The sequence below is a fragment of the Mixophyes fleayi genome, chromosome 3 (genome assembly GCF_038048845.1).
Source record: "Mixophyes fleayi isolate aMixFle1 chromosome 3, aMixFle1.hap1, whole genome shotgun sequence".
NCBI classification, from domain to species: domain Eukaryota; kingdom Metazoa; phylum Chordata; class Amphibia; order Anura; family Limnodynastidae; genus Mixophyes; species Mixophyes fleayi.
The window spans coordinates 108,980,041-108,993,940 of NC_134404.1; the positions used below are offsets into that span (position 1 = coordinate 108,980,041).

The 13,900-nt window shown below is 36.6% G+C and overlaps 1 protein-coding gene across 4 annotated transcripts in view; it reads left to right on the forward strand.

The window, feature by feature from the left end:
- NLGN1 (neuroligin 1) overlaps positions 1-13,900 on the forward strand; it is a 565,297-nt gene that overhangs the window by 155,644 nt on the left and 395,753 nt on the right. For 2 of the 4 annotated variants that reach the window (XM_075202153.1, XM_075202154.1), the window contains exon 1: positions 11,464-11,907. The exons of 1 other annotated variant lie outside the window; for it this stretch is intronic. The gene's annotated coding sequence lies outside the window, so the exon portion shown is untranslated. Of the gene's footprint in view, positions 1-11,462; positions 11,908-13,900 lie in introns of those variants that run through there. One more of the 4 variants, XM_075202151.1, reaches the window with a different exon arrangement.

A 13,900-nucleotide genomic window follows, 5' to 3' on the forward strand; every position in this document is an offset into this window, starting at 1 on the left:
TCATCATCCAATCTTACAAAGAAAGGAAAAGAAAACATTGAAAGGTGTATGCAGATCTTTTATAATGTGAATGCTCTGTACACATATTGTTTTCAAATTCCTATAAAGATGTGCTGACTAATGGCTTGGACTAAAAGCAATTGTGAAAATAAGCATTTTACCCAGACTGCAAGACCCTTGGGTAGTTGGCACATTAGAAATGATTTGATTCACTGACTGATTGATTAAATAAAATATAAAATAAGATCTATTGATTAGCCAAAGTGCTTTTATAGAACAACAGTAACATTTCTTAAATCGGCAATCCACGTTTGTACAACTCCTTCTTAATCTTTCTTTCCTTTTATGTAAAATATAATGTATACAGCAAATATATATAGAGCTGAGAGTCGTAAACAGCACCTGTATTCCCACAGCAATGATGGAGAGAAAACAAGTGAATTGTAGGCTGTCCATAGTTCCGCAATAGAACACTATGGAAGAGCTTCCATGGAGCTCTGTTGTGAACAGTGAATGGACTTAGTCCATCAGCGACAAGGACTGCAGCATTGGCTTTACCTTAAATATGGTATAAGTACAGAGAAGGTTTAATTCAGGTATACAGTATAAGTAAACAATATTAAGAAAAACTGGAAAATAAAACATATAGAAAGTAACACTATTGTACCAACAGTATAGCAGTGGTAAAGGGGAAGATAGGTACTATTGGTGCAATATCAGTGGGTCCTGGTTACTCTGAGAGCACACCTTTCTACTCTACCGTTACATTATGCCCTATCCTCACAGACAACACAATTTACTTATCGAAAAACAGTCTTTCACAAACTCACACTTTCTGAGACTGTCCATGTTCACAGTGCAGGACTGATTAGTCATCAACGCGGAAAAGGGAACTTCTTTCAAACCATTTCTGTAACTCAGAGAAAAGGTCCTGCGGGACCATATGCTTTATGGTAGTTCTATGTTTGTCAATTTGAAACGCAGCATCTTTTAATTACAGGAGAGAATAGTAGTTCAAAGTTCAGGATTTTTATCGTGTGACTTATTATGTGACATTATAATTTGTCACTTGATTTGCTACTGTGAAGAGGTAGTACTTGGGGCTTTCATTTTATCTGCAGACAACATTCAATTTGAACACATTAATGAACATTGGCACATAGTAGAATGTGATTGGCTGCTATGGTTTACTTCACCTATTCTGCACAATTACCAGTGCGCGGATTTTGATCATTCTACCCTACAGTGATTGGAGATGGAGGTGCCTAAAATAACAGTCAGTGGTTACCTCATTAGTTCCACAGTCTGTAATTGACAGCCAGGGTACATAAAGTAAAATAGGAGATTTGTGTATCCTGGATGGGAATTTATAAACACCCCATTTGGAATTTGGTATAAAAACTTAAATTTAACTGTAATGAAATATAATTTTAACACTATATATTACACTAGTTTTCAATGATCAATTTGAGATCTTCCAACAATGAAGGAAAGTGAACAAACTATGTAATTTAAAAAGGGGCGTTCTATCAAACAATACACTCCAGTAAAGAGTAGCAGAAATGCAACTGTTGAAAGTAAGCCAAGCAAACATTCCTGGTCATGTCAAAACCACTTTTATATGCTTAGTTAATGAGCCTATTAGTCTGAGACTTGCTGTTTTTCACAGATAGCAATGTATTAAAAAGGAGCAACATCATCAAGATTAAAAGTTCACTTTCCAAAACAGTGCAAAAATGGAACTGTAGTATAAACTTTTCAGCCAATCAGACATTTGCTTTCATGAGTTTAACTTGCACTAGACAACTCAAAGCTAATTGTTCATTGGTTACTAAAGGTTACAGCATATTTTGCACCATGCTAACAAATCATTTTCAATATTCTATAATATATATAAACTTTTAATTTTGTTTACATTTGCAAAATGGTTTATTAAATATGCTGTAATCTATGGCAGCCAATCAATAATTAGCTTTCTTTTAAACACTTGTTTTTCATGGGTGCAGAATGCCTTGAAAATGTGAGACATACACATTGCAAGGAACACAGGGCAAACATAAACACAGAGTGATTGTATCATCACACGTTTTCATACATGTCACTTTCAAAGATGAAAAATGAAGAAAAAAGCAAAATCATTGTGATCAGTAAATAAAAGAATGGCTGTATTTGCATAAATAAACAATTTGCATTTACACTGGGCAGATCGCTCACATCAGGATAGAAGCGATGAATAGCTCATTTCAGCCCCTGAGACTCTTCTGCAGACACTGGAAAAAGTTCTGACAAGGATCTTTGGAATGAAACTCTTTGAAAACAATGAGAAGGATACAAAGAATACAGAATAAAGGAACCACATGAAGGCTGTGAGAGTTCAAGCCTAGAGTAGAAAAAGGAAAGGTTCACTATCAAGTTGTGCCCTTGGTAAAGATATCACATATAAATAGTCTGTGTTGTACGCAAACAGCAAAATACTGTTTTTGGGGGGTTTTCTTACGTTTTTAAAATGTCATTTTACCCTGAATCAATAAAAAGCCCTAAAATTAGGATAAGAGACCATGAATCGGAGCCGCACTAGTGTTACACAAGGAGGATAGAGTGGTCCAATTAGGTGAAGTCCTAATAAAGGTTATAGGTGGTGAGCAAATTTATTTGACTTTTGTGCAATAATTTGTACATTTGATTTTTCAGAGTGTTCAGAGCAACTCTGTGCCTACTATATATTTATAGTCAATTCAAGCTATTATGCAGGGTTTGCCTTCAGTTCAATGGAGTCATGCTAAATGCAGCAAAACAGGCTTCAAAAGCATAAAAAAGCATATATGTGTTTGTTTTGGACTAACTTCGCACGCGTTTTGATGCTCTGAGCAGGACTCCAATTTTTTAATTCAACTTTAACAGTGGAGAAGACATAGGTCCGAGTACCTCAATGCAAAACCTTAACCAGTGACTGTATTACCTTCCCCATTTTCCTTGCGTCTTTCCTCCTTGTAATTTGTCTCACCCACTTGAATCATATCTGGCCTCCTTGACTGCTATGTAGGACACTAGGGAAGCGGTTCCTGTGTTTCCACTGGAACCTGGTTGTTTTCCCTGATTGCACTTTCAAGAGGAAAGCCAGTGGGCCTAGAGCTGTGTAATGTAAATATGTCTTGTAGTGCAAGATTGACACACTGTGTTTGCTCACAACCTGCGTCTGTAAGAGCAGCATACTCCATGCACTTGCAGGCACTTTGCTTTGCTTGGAGTGATGGATCAGGGTCGTAAATTGCAAATGCAGTGCAGTTAGGCTGTGCAGATGCACGATAACTATGTCCCTTTCAGGTGCAGCTTACTTTGAGTTACACGTATCTTGAACTACATTAGCTGTGAGACGTTTATATATGAACTGGGTGCAAGTCTTGGAGTTGATATTGATGATGACACATCTTTGTTCCGATGGCCTCTGCATGCTAGTTTTAAGGTTGCACTCATCTGAAGATGCAAACATCTCTAAATACCCGGCATGGAAACATAATTCAGCAGTAGTGTCTGTACATTCATCCCTAAATCAGGCACAATGTGAATACTTTGACTAATATAACAGTTTATTTTTGGTTAATGAAATACCAATTATATCAGGAGTAAAGGTTCAAAATATTTCTATATATTTTCATGGATGTAAGGTTTTAGTCTCCACATCTAATACACTTAATACACTGAAAGGTTTTTCATGGACATATTTGTGTGGTGATTTTAATGTCAAGCTGTCCAGTGTGAAGACTTAATGTACATCGTCCACACCTCATGCACCGTTCTGTCACAACAAAATGTCAGGTGCCACTTCTCTCACTGAAACTTACACAACTGTGTGATGAAGTCTTCAACTTCACAACATAAAGTAATGTAATGTAAAGCAAATGTAAGTTTTCCTGTGAAAATACAAAAGAACATTGCAGTTAATATGTTTTTTTTTTACTGTCGTTCAATATGTATGTTAAATGAGAGCGTGTAATACAGTATACACACACAAACATAAATATATATATATATATATATATACATGCTTATATATATATACACACAATACAGTGTGTATATACGCACAGACACGCGCACATGTGTGTGTGTGTGTATATATATATATATATATATACTTATACACAGACAATACAGTGTGCATATACGTACAGACACGCACATGTGTGTGTGTATATATATATATTTATATATATATATATATATATATATATATATATACACATATTCACACAATACAGTGTATATCACACTGTGTGTACACACACTCACGAAACATAGATTTCTTTTAACACAGACATAAAACAATAAAATAAGCAGTAAAATAAAATATATGTTTATGTATGATGTCTGTGCATTCAGTATCAGTTGTTTGTCTTTGCCCTCGCTTTTGGCCACCCCAGATATTATTGTTTACCAGCTTCCAGGTTTTTCATCAATGAACCATCTCAATTGCTTCTTCTCTTCCACAGTGTGCTGGGAACACACAAAGATTCTTTTGTTGAATGTGCCACAGACAAATAGGTTTTATTCCCTGTTGAGTATTGCATGCTGACTTACACTGGGAATAAAAGTTTGATAAATTCCATCATATGACTTTTTTCTTTTTGGTATAAAGAGTATGAACAGCACAAAGGTGAAATTACTTTTGTAATACACAGTAGAGGAGTAGAGCTCTGTTTTATTCCCTAGAACAACAACCACAAACAAACGGCTTGCATGCTCCAACTTAGTTTCCATGCAGATGAAAGGTGAATTACCTCAAAGACTTGTTTTGATGCTGTAAATATATCTCTGGTATGTATGTCATTCATTTCAAAATAAAAACCAGCAGTATTAGTTTAGAACATTCTGTTAACTATAGTAGTTTGCAGAAATAAATGATAAGATTGGTTTAACACACATCTAACAATAGTTGTTAAAGGTTTATTTCACTATGGTTCTGTAGTAACATTTAAGAGACCCTATTATTTTGTAATATTTGTATCTACAATGATTCATGAATAGGCTCTGTCGGATAGGTAGCCTAAGGTTTTACAGCAATCTGGATAGTAGAGAAGAGCAACATTCTACAAAACCTTCGCCTCATTCTATACCTTTGCACATTTAACCGGCAGAATTTGGCATCGAAAATTCCCAGTCCTATCCCCCAACCACAACACAGAATGAATGGATTGTCGTGGGTCCAACTCTATTTATAGACAATAAAGTCTGTAAAATGCGACTTTACAATTATGGTATCTGACCTGCAGGTCACATGTTCTTGAGGCTCTACCCTAAAGTGGAAGAAATTATTTACATCTCAAGATGTTTTGATGACTAAGCATAAGAATTAATGAATAGATTTATTGTATTTGTGCCCATTATATCCACATGTTCACCAAACATTCTAAATAGAAGTGTATATGTATTATTTGTATCTGTATTGGTGTTCTGGTAAACCAAACATTCTAAATAGAAGTGTATATGTATTATTTGTAACTGTATTGGTATTGTGGTAAACAAAGAAATAGTAATTGATGTTCTAGATGGCCGGAAGCATTTCACTGTTCCATGTCAGACGCCACCTGGAGAGAAGATGTTTATTTAACAGGACATTTCCATGGAAACAGATACCTATTACTTTTGTTTGGTAAATTCAGTTTTCTATAGTAATTATAGTTGTCAAAGGAGAAGACTCTGCAGCATATTGCTTAAAACTACAGATCAAATAAAGGCTCAAAATGATAATTTCCCAGACCAATGTGCACAAAATGTTTTGGGGGAATTTGTTACTGCCTTAATATAAACTAAATTGTACATCAATTATTTATTATTTTTACTTAGTGTGAGTGCACGTCCCCCCTCTCAAAAACGGCGCTCTCCACTCAGAAACGACGCCTCTTTCCCCACTGTTTCTTACTTTGGGAGGCGGGGCACCACCCTTGTCTCCTCATACTGGGAGTGTCGTTGCACCACCAAAAAGACAACTCTTAAAGCTACGTCAGGGTCAGCATCGGAAGCATCTGTAAGAGTGACTTACATCTGCATTCCTTTATTGCACTGAACTTACACGTTAACACCCTTAAGACACCTCTCCAAGTACAAAGAATGGCAAGTTTTATATTTCTAAATATTGACGGAAGTTTTGAGTATACCCAGTATGGATGAATTTACGCAAGTCACATTTTTATGTTATCTAAAATGGGCAAAAATTGACTGACATCCAACTCAAAATGAGGCCCCTTATTATTTCATACAGGCTACCTATCTAAGCATGGAAATATGAAAATATAATATTACATAGTTAGAATATCTAAGACAGTTGGGCCATTGGAGATGCCACTATGGAGTTGTAATGTAACAAGCACTTCCATTGACAGTTTACATGTTTCTCTGCAGAAGAATGTGTTCATGCTAGGTTGAAGAATTACTGTGACTCTTTTGAGTGTTACATGTTTAGGGATTATCTTGTTTTCTTTCCCAAACCTTATTTGAATATTTTGCAATTTCAGAAGTTAGAATGTGTCCACAAACTAAGGGCAATCGCAGCCAATTCTAACATCTGATTGCTATTTCTTCTGTAGAATTCTGAATTTGCCAACCGAAATTATTGGTGTTGGTTAAAGCTACAGGCATATCCACAGAATAGCTGGAGACAGATGGACATAGGTCATTATAATACATTTTATATGGTGACATCTACATCTACAGTATTGCAAAAAAATATGGTTCCATAGCAATATATTATGAACCGCAAATGTATGAAAGTGCATGCCCCATTCTCCTTTTCGGAATCATCCCTGTACAGATGCCTTGCACAGCCATCTATGTGGTTGGTATCTATCATAGTGCAGTGCACGCTGTAAAAAGTAGGAACACAAGTTCAAGTCCCGCCAGCTCACTTTTGACCATACCTTTAATTATTTATTTTTTAAAAACATCCATTGAAAGTAATGCCTGGTGCCCAATCTCTGGCTCCTTTGAAGGTGCATAAAAAGCTGTTTTGTGGGGATATAAGGATGCTCTGGCTTCTCAAAAGACCATCCCACAAAACAAAATATGATTTTTGCATGTGTGTACAGAGTGAAGGTCCATTATTATGGTCAGTCTGTATTTAGTGAGGCACAACCGATCTGTATAGCTCCCCACATCAGAAGAAAGCACCATTTACTCCTCCTCCTTCACCACCTCAACATGCTAAACCATGTTTCTATTTCCATAGAAACAAGTGCATTTGCCAAAAAAATAGTTGGATGACTTCAGAAAACTAGAGAAATCAATATTTACTCCTTGCATCATACATGTGTAGGTTCGGAAATTACTCATTATGAATACGAGGAAAAGTCCAAGAGTACAAGAGCCACAAAGAGTTAATAAACCAACTTATGACTATAGTAATGGAAAAAAATCTTAGTACAATTAACAACAAAATCCACAATAATCTAACATTCAGCAATCCTCCCTGCCAGCCCTGTAGGGCAGGGGTTAGCAAACTTTTTCTATGAGTGTGTCGGCTAAAATCTAGTCAAGTTCAGGTGTGCCAGTTATGTATATTCAATAATATTAATAGTAATTGAACCAACAAATAAATGTTCAAATTATACCACATATTAGTACCCTCAATTTATTTTATGCCAAAGAGTAGTGCCCCCAGTTCATATTATGCCGAGAGCAGTGCCCCCAGTTTATATTATGCCAGAGAGCAGTGCCCCTAATTCATATTATGCCACAGATTAGTGCCCCCAGTTCATATTATGCCAGAGATTAGTGTCCTCAGTTCATATTATGCCAGAGAGCAGTGCCTCCAGTTCATATTATACCAGACAGAAGTGCCCCCAGTTCATATTATGCCACAGATTAGTGCCCCCAGTTCATATTATGCCAGAGATTAGTGTCCTCAGTTCATATTATGCCAGAGAGCAGTGCCCCCAGTTCATATTATGCCAGAGAGAAGTGCCCCCAGTTCATATTATGCCACAGATTAGTGCACCCTGTTCTGATTATGCCACAGATAAGTGCCCCCAGTTCATATTATGCCAGAGAGAAGTGCCCCCAGTTCATATTATGCCACAGATTAGTGTCCCCAGTCCATATTATGCCAGAGAGCCTTGCCCCCAGTTCATATTATGCCACAGATTAGTGCCCCCTAGTTCATATTATGCCACAGATTAGTGCTCCCAGTTCATATTATGCCACAGTAGTGCCCCAATTCTTATTATGCCACACAGTAGAGCACCCAATTTGTATTATGCCATATAGGTGTGTCCCCAATTCATATTATGTCACATAGTTGTGCACCCAAATCATAATATAGTAGTTCCCTCAATCCCTATTATGCCACATAGGTGTGTCCCCAATTCATATTATGCCACATAGTTGTGCCCCCATTTTATATTATAACACATAGTCGTGCCCCCCGTTCATATTACGCCACATCATTTCACGTTTCAGCCATCTTCGGTTGCTCTAGTGAGGCAGCATACAGAGCTCCGGCATGCCAGATAGAAGTTGTCCACATCCCGCATCTGGCATGCGTGCTGGAGGTTGTTGACCCCTGCTGTAGGATCACCAACATGGAAAAAGAGGCACGTCATTCCTAGATGTGCTCAAAATTGTTTCAAAGTGCTTATCAAACTGGTTCTAAAGTTCAAAATTTGCAATAAATTCTCAAACTATAGATAACCTAACAAATTGTAGCTAAATTCAAGCAAGGTTCAACCATGGTTAAGTCATTTTAAACATGTTTCATCTTGTACAAGCTTAAATCGCTACATTGTATAGTTATTATTATTATTAATTTTTATTTATAGGGCGCCACTAGGTGTCCGTAGCGCCGTACAGGGACAAACGAAATTACAATACGAGGAGAGACAGCACAGTACAGTAAACAATAAGCACAGTAACTCCGTGAGCTCAAAGCACAGCTAGGGGAGGGGAGAGGGGAAGGTCTGCATACGACGGAGCCCAAGAGGGAGGGCACGGATGACAGGGAGAGGAGGGAGCGAGAGGGGAACGGGGGGAAGAGGGTCCTCGAAGGAGGAGGGCAAAATAGCTGGAGAGCAGAGTTAACAGTGGTGAAGACAGGAGGAGAGGTGACCCTGTTCAAAGGAGCGTACAATCTAAGGGGTGTGGTAGACAGACAGAGAGACACGGGGGAGAGAGGGAGGAACGGAGGATAGGGGAAGGGGAATGAAGGGGAAGAGGCAGAAGAAAAGGTAGTATTTTTAATGTGAAAGAAATTATGAAATGTAGCAACTTTAGCTCAAACAGAAAGTAAATTGTTTATAGTTTATTGTAACTGCATTTCACTGTAAACTTTAAACTTGCACTTCAAGTTCAAACTTTGAATTCAAGGTAAAGGCTCAGCATTTATAAAATATACACCACGTTGGTTGAATTGAAATTCATTTTGATATTTTCTAGGTTGGTTTGACCAAACGTACAAGGTCATCAAAGTAAGCCTGTTCGATTGTATTTCAAACTGACTCGAACAGTTCAAACATATCCAGTCATAAAATAAAAGACATGTAACAGACTTGATTTCTACTTTGCTCACCAGGCCTGATCTAGTTGAGTATTGGTAGTTGATGCAAAAAAGCATTGCTCCAACAATGCAGGCTGCACACATCCCAGCCAACTATTGTTTCATCAGTGAAATCATTAATCAGCCTTCTGAAAATAGGATGGAATGGTATTGCCAAACTCTTTCTTCTTACGTCCTCTTTTCCCTTTGAGGACCATCCAGGTCTTTTGAGCAATTTAGTCCAGACAAGTAGTTGTGTCTTATAAAGCGACTCTACTCTTTGTTTGTATACCTATAGCCTGGACCAATTAAGAACAAGGGGCCTGTTTCATTAAGGGTCTTAACTTGAGAAACTTCTTATTTCAGACTCCTGGACAAAACCATGTTACAATGCAAGGGGTGCAAATTAGTATTCTGTTTTGCACATAAGTGAAATACTGACTGTTTGTTTCATGTAGCACACAAATATCAACTTTAAATTTCAGTGTACAAATAAGCTATCAAGTATTTGTGTGCTACATGAAAAAACAGTCAGTATTAAACTTATGTGCAAAACAGAAAACTAATTTGCACCCCTTGCATTGTAATATGGTTTTGTCCAGGAGACTGAAATAAGAAGTTTCTCAAGTTAAGATCCTTAATGAATCAGGCCCAAGGTCTAGATTAATCAGGGATGCTTGACCCATGCATGACACAAACATAGTAAACCAAGTCAGAATTAGCAGAGGTAACTATATCTTCAATCATCTCTTGTAAGATGTTATTAAAACATTAGCCAGAGGATATTTTCATTTTTATCCAAGTACAGCACTTTGCAATGTATTGGTGCCTTATAAGAAGGGGTCGAATTAGGGGTGCATACGGTGGTATGCCATACCGCCACTTCTCCTTCTGTCTTAATTTTAAAACTATTAAATTCCATTCACTTACATTCCTAACACATTTTTCATACCACTTTTCAGACCAGTGCGTATAAGTAAATAATATTAATAAATTTGCTGCAGTTTGATAAACACCTAAGAATTTCGGTGAAGCTTAATTGGCAGACTAAAGCAGTGCATATCATAGAGGCATATTAATCAACTCTATAAATGATTGCGACTGAATATTTGTTATTTCCGGAGTTTGGATACTGGCACAGTATTTGTAATGTGATTTTTAATTTGAAATGTATTTGAAATAAAAAAAAGGCTTTACATACATGTTTTTTAATGAAAATTGATTTGTAGCAATTGCAAGTATTTCATACAAATGTAGATAATGAATAATACCAGTTTATAGAAATCATCCTGCTATAAGCCAATTAGGAGATGGTTAGTGTGCCACACTTATTGCACTTTCTTTTAAATAAACAATTTAAAAAATATATATATATTGTCACAGAATACCGAAAAATATTGCATTGTATTTTGCATCAGAATTTTCAGCAGTAGCTAATTAACTAAATTATGAATTATTCACCTCCCTCCAAAAGGAGTATCTGGTGATAGTAGTTTTATGTATTGTTCTATATGCATTGCCCACAAGCCCAATGCAGTGATTACTGGTTAAATGAAAGACTGGGGATATGTGGAATTAAATGCATATGTTTTCCTCAAGGGGATTTTTTACATTTCAAATCCAAACATATTAGTGGGAATGACCTGGCATTATATACTAAGCAGTTTATTTTATTATTTTTAACTCAAATTGGTCAGAAATATGAAGGATGGAGATAACTACTATCTTTTTTTTTTTTTTTTTACCAAATATCAATGTTTCAACAGTGTTCCATACTGATGGCCATTTACTGTAGTTGCCTAGATAGAAGAAAAGTCATATATCCATGTGTTGCTTTGTGCAGTGCTGTTTGAGCAGCAGCAGCAGCAGCTGTAGTACCGCTCATCACCATTGGAGGCGAGTGTGCATTAGTTTTAGAGCAAGCAGCACATTAAAGTTCCTTCCAACCTGTATTAGAGGAAAACAGGGCTCTCTCCTGGTCTCGGCATGCTAGAAAGCGGAGCAAACGGGATCCAAAAGATAAAGACGAAAATCCCTGCTTCAGTGAGCACTGCTGTGAAATCTCTGAACCAGGAACCAGCATTGATATCCCAGGTCAATATTCCGTCGAGAGAAAAGGATCGCTAGGATTATGACACTGATGGCAAAAGGGATAAGCCTTGGTTCACACATACATATTGCATATGATTTTATATCCTCTCTGTCTGGATTTTTAAGAGGAGCAGTTGCATACAGATATTAGTATTGCCTTAAGAAGAATAAAGGGGCAGTGTGTGGGATGCTGCTTATCGTGCATGAGACAGAGCAGGGATTCTTCCTGAGCACTGAGGAATGAAGCAAGAACATTCACATTGCAGACATCGAATGCTGCAAAAAAAGACCTGGTAAATACTTCTTCTTCTCGCACGGGGGTTTGCTATGAGCTCTGTTGGTGTCTGTGTGTGAGGGGCTACGGTAATTGTTCCGTTATCCTAAAGGGGTGGAAGTTGGGAGGGTGGATATTGTGCCACACAATCTCCCCCCTTAACTTTGAAGAGTCTTTTAGGGAAAAAATTGTTATATGTCCTGGAACTGGTGGTGGAGGAAGACTTGTTATGGCTCAGTTTTTCATATTCCTGCCAGTAACATAGATCATATATATAGGGCAGAATGTAGATCTAGCCTGAAGTCACTCTATAAAATCTATCTATCTATCTATCTATCTATCTATCTATCTATCTATCTATCTATCTATCTATCTAGCATCTATCTATGTAATCTCTGTCTGTGTACAAAAGATGTTCAGCCAAAGACTGCATTTGCATTTAGATTTAAATGTGTGTATATGTATCCATGTGTGTGATATGTGTGTATGTATGTATGGAACATGTTTAACCTGTTTAGAGCCACAGTGCTGTGAAGACTTGTAGTATAGGCAGTGAAAGGGTTGATGACAGAGCTTATTTTTGCCAATGTTATGCTCCATTTAAAGTCTATATATTTTCCCCTCCTGAAATTATCACTATTTAGGGTTTGTTTTTTTTCCCAAAATAAAAAAAAAATGACACATACGCATATAGGGATAGATGGTCTTTTGGCCCAGTTTTGTAGCCAAGTGTTGCTTAGCATTTATATTTAAGACCATCTGAGATTTGTTTATATCTCACCACTCCAAAAAAAAAACAAATAAAAAAATAAAAAGAACAAAATACAGCAGCGTACATACTCTAATATATTTTTTCATGCTTCCAGCCAGATTCATGAACAATTTTGCATGCTTTAATTTTGCATTGGTCTGAATAAAGCTGAAAAAAAGCTGGTCTCTTCTTTTTTGGTGGAGGGAGGGAGCCAAAGGATTAAACAGACTCTTGAAATAACAATAAAAAGAGGTTAATCAGCTTTTATTTTATAGAGAATTTTAATAATTCTTTTTAAAGCTTAGCTTCCTGGCCTGCAAAGGTCTTATTTACAAATATAATGTATTGTTTATTGCAGAGATTGGATTTTATATGAAGAGTATGTCAAAAATTGTGTATGGTGATGGAAATGTGTTGATCCTAAAACTAATTAGGAATCTTTTCTACTGATTTTTTTATGCTTCATGGATGGAAAAAAGCCAGTGTATGAAAGAATCTATTTTTAGTGAAAATCCCCAGCCACAGATGTATTGAAAAGCAGCACAGTTCTTTGTTTGGATGATATTTAGTTGTATGCAATAAAAAGCTTGTACGTAATAGCCACAGACTAAAATGTCAATCAAACCCTGTATGCTAATTAAGCACTTTCTTACTCATATTTAGATTCTCATTAGGGTGATGCTTCGGAAAACTGACCATTAAGAAACAATAGGCTATTGTACATTTATCCATGTGTGAAAATGATTGGTGCATATTTTTATATTCTCTACAATATCATCAGTATATATTCATTTTTTATAGAATAGAGAAACCATTTTCCAGCATGATTAAAATATCAGTCCATTAAGTTTATATTTTTAGAATCTACTTTTAAGCCTATTTCTAAACTAAAACACCTTATTAAAGACATCATGCCCTCACATTTTAAAGCCCCATTATTATATAAAGTCAACCCGTATAAATTAAACTAGGACATCAGGTCTGTGCTAGACTGTGTGCTGTAAATACAATTGGAAGATGTGTTGAAAGAGGCGAACTTTTCATTAATTTTTAAAAAGGTGGGTGCCATTGTAATAAGTGCTTAAAATTCATTGGCATCATCTCCCCGTGTCTGCAGAGGATGACTTAAATATAATATATTTCTTACAGCTGAACTCCAGCAACCTCCTGTCAACTTACATTTTTAATGCCCTTTATATGCTCATTATCTGAATCTATCTGAAGGAGTGTGTCTGCCTTGTTAAAATGTTAAGATCGATAA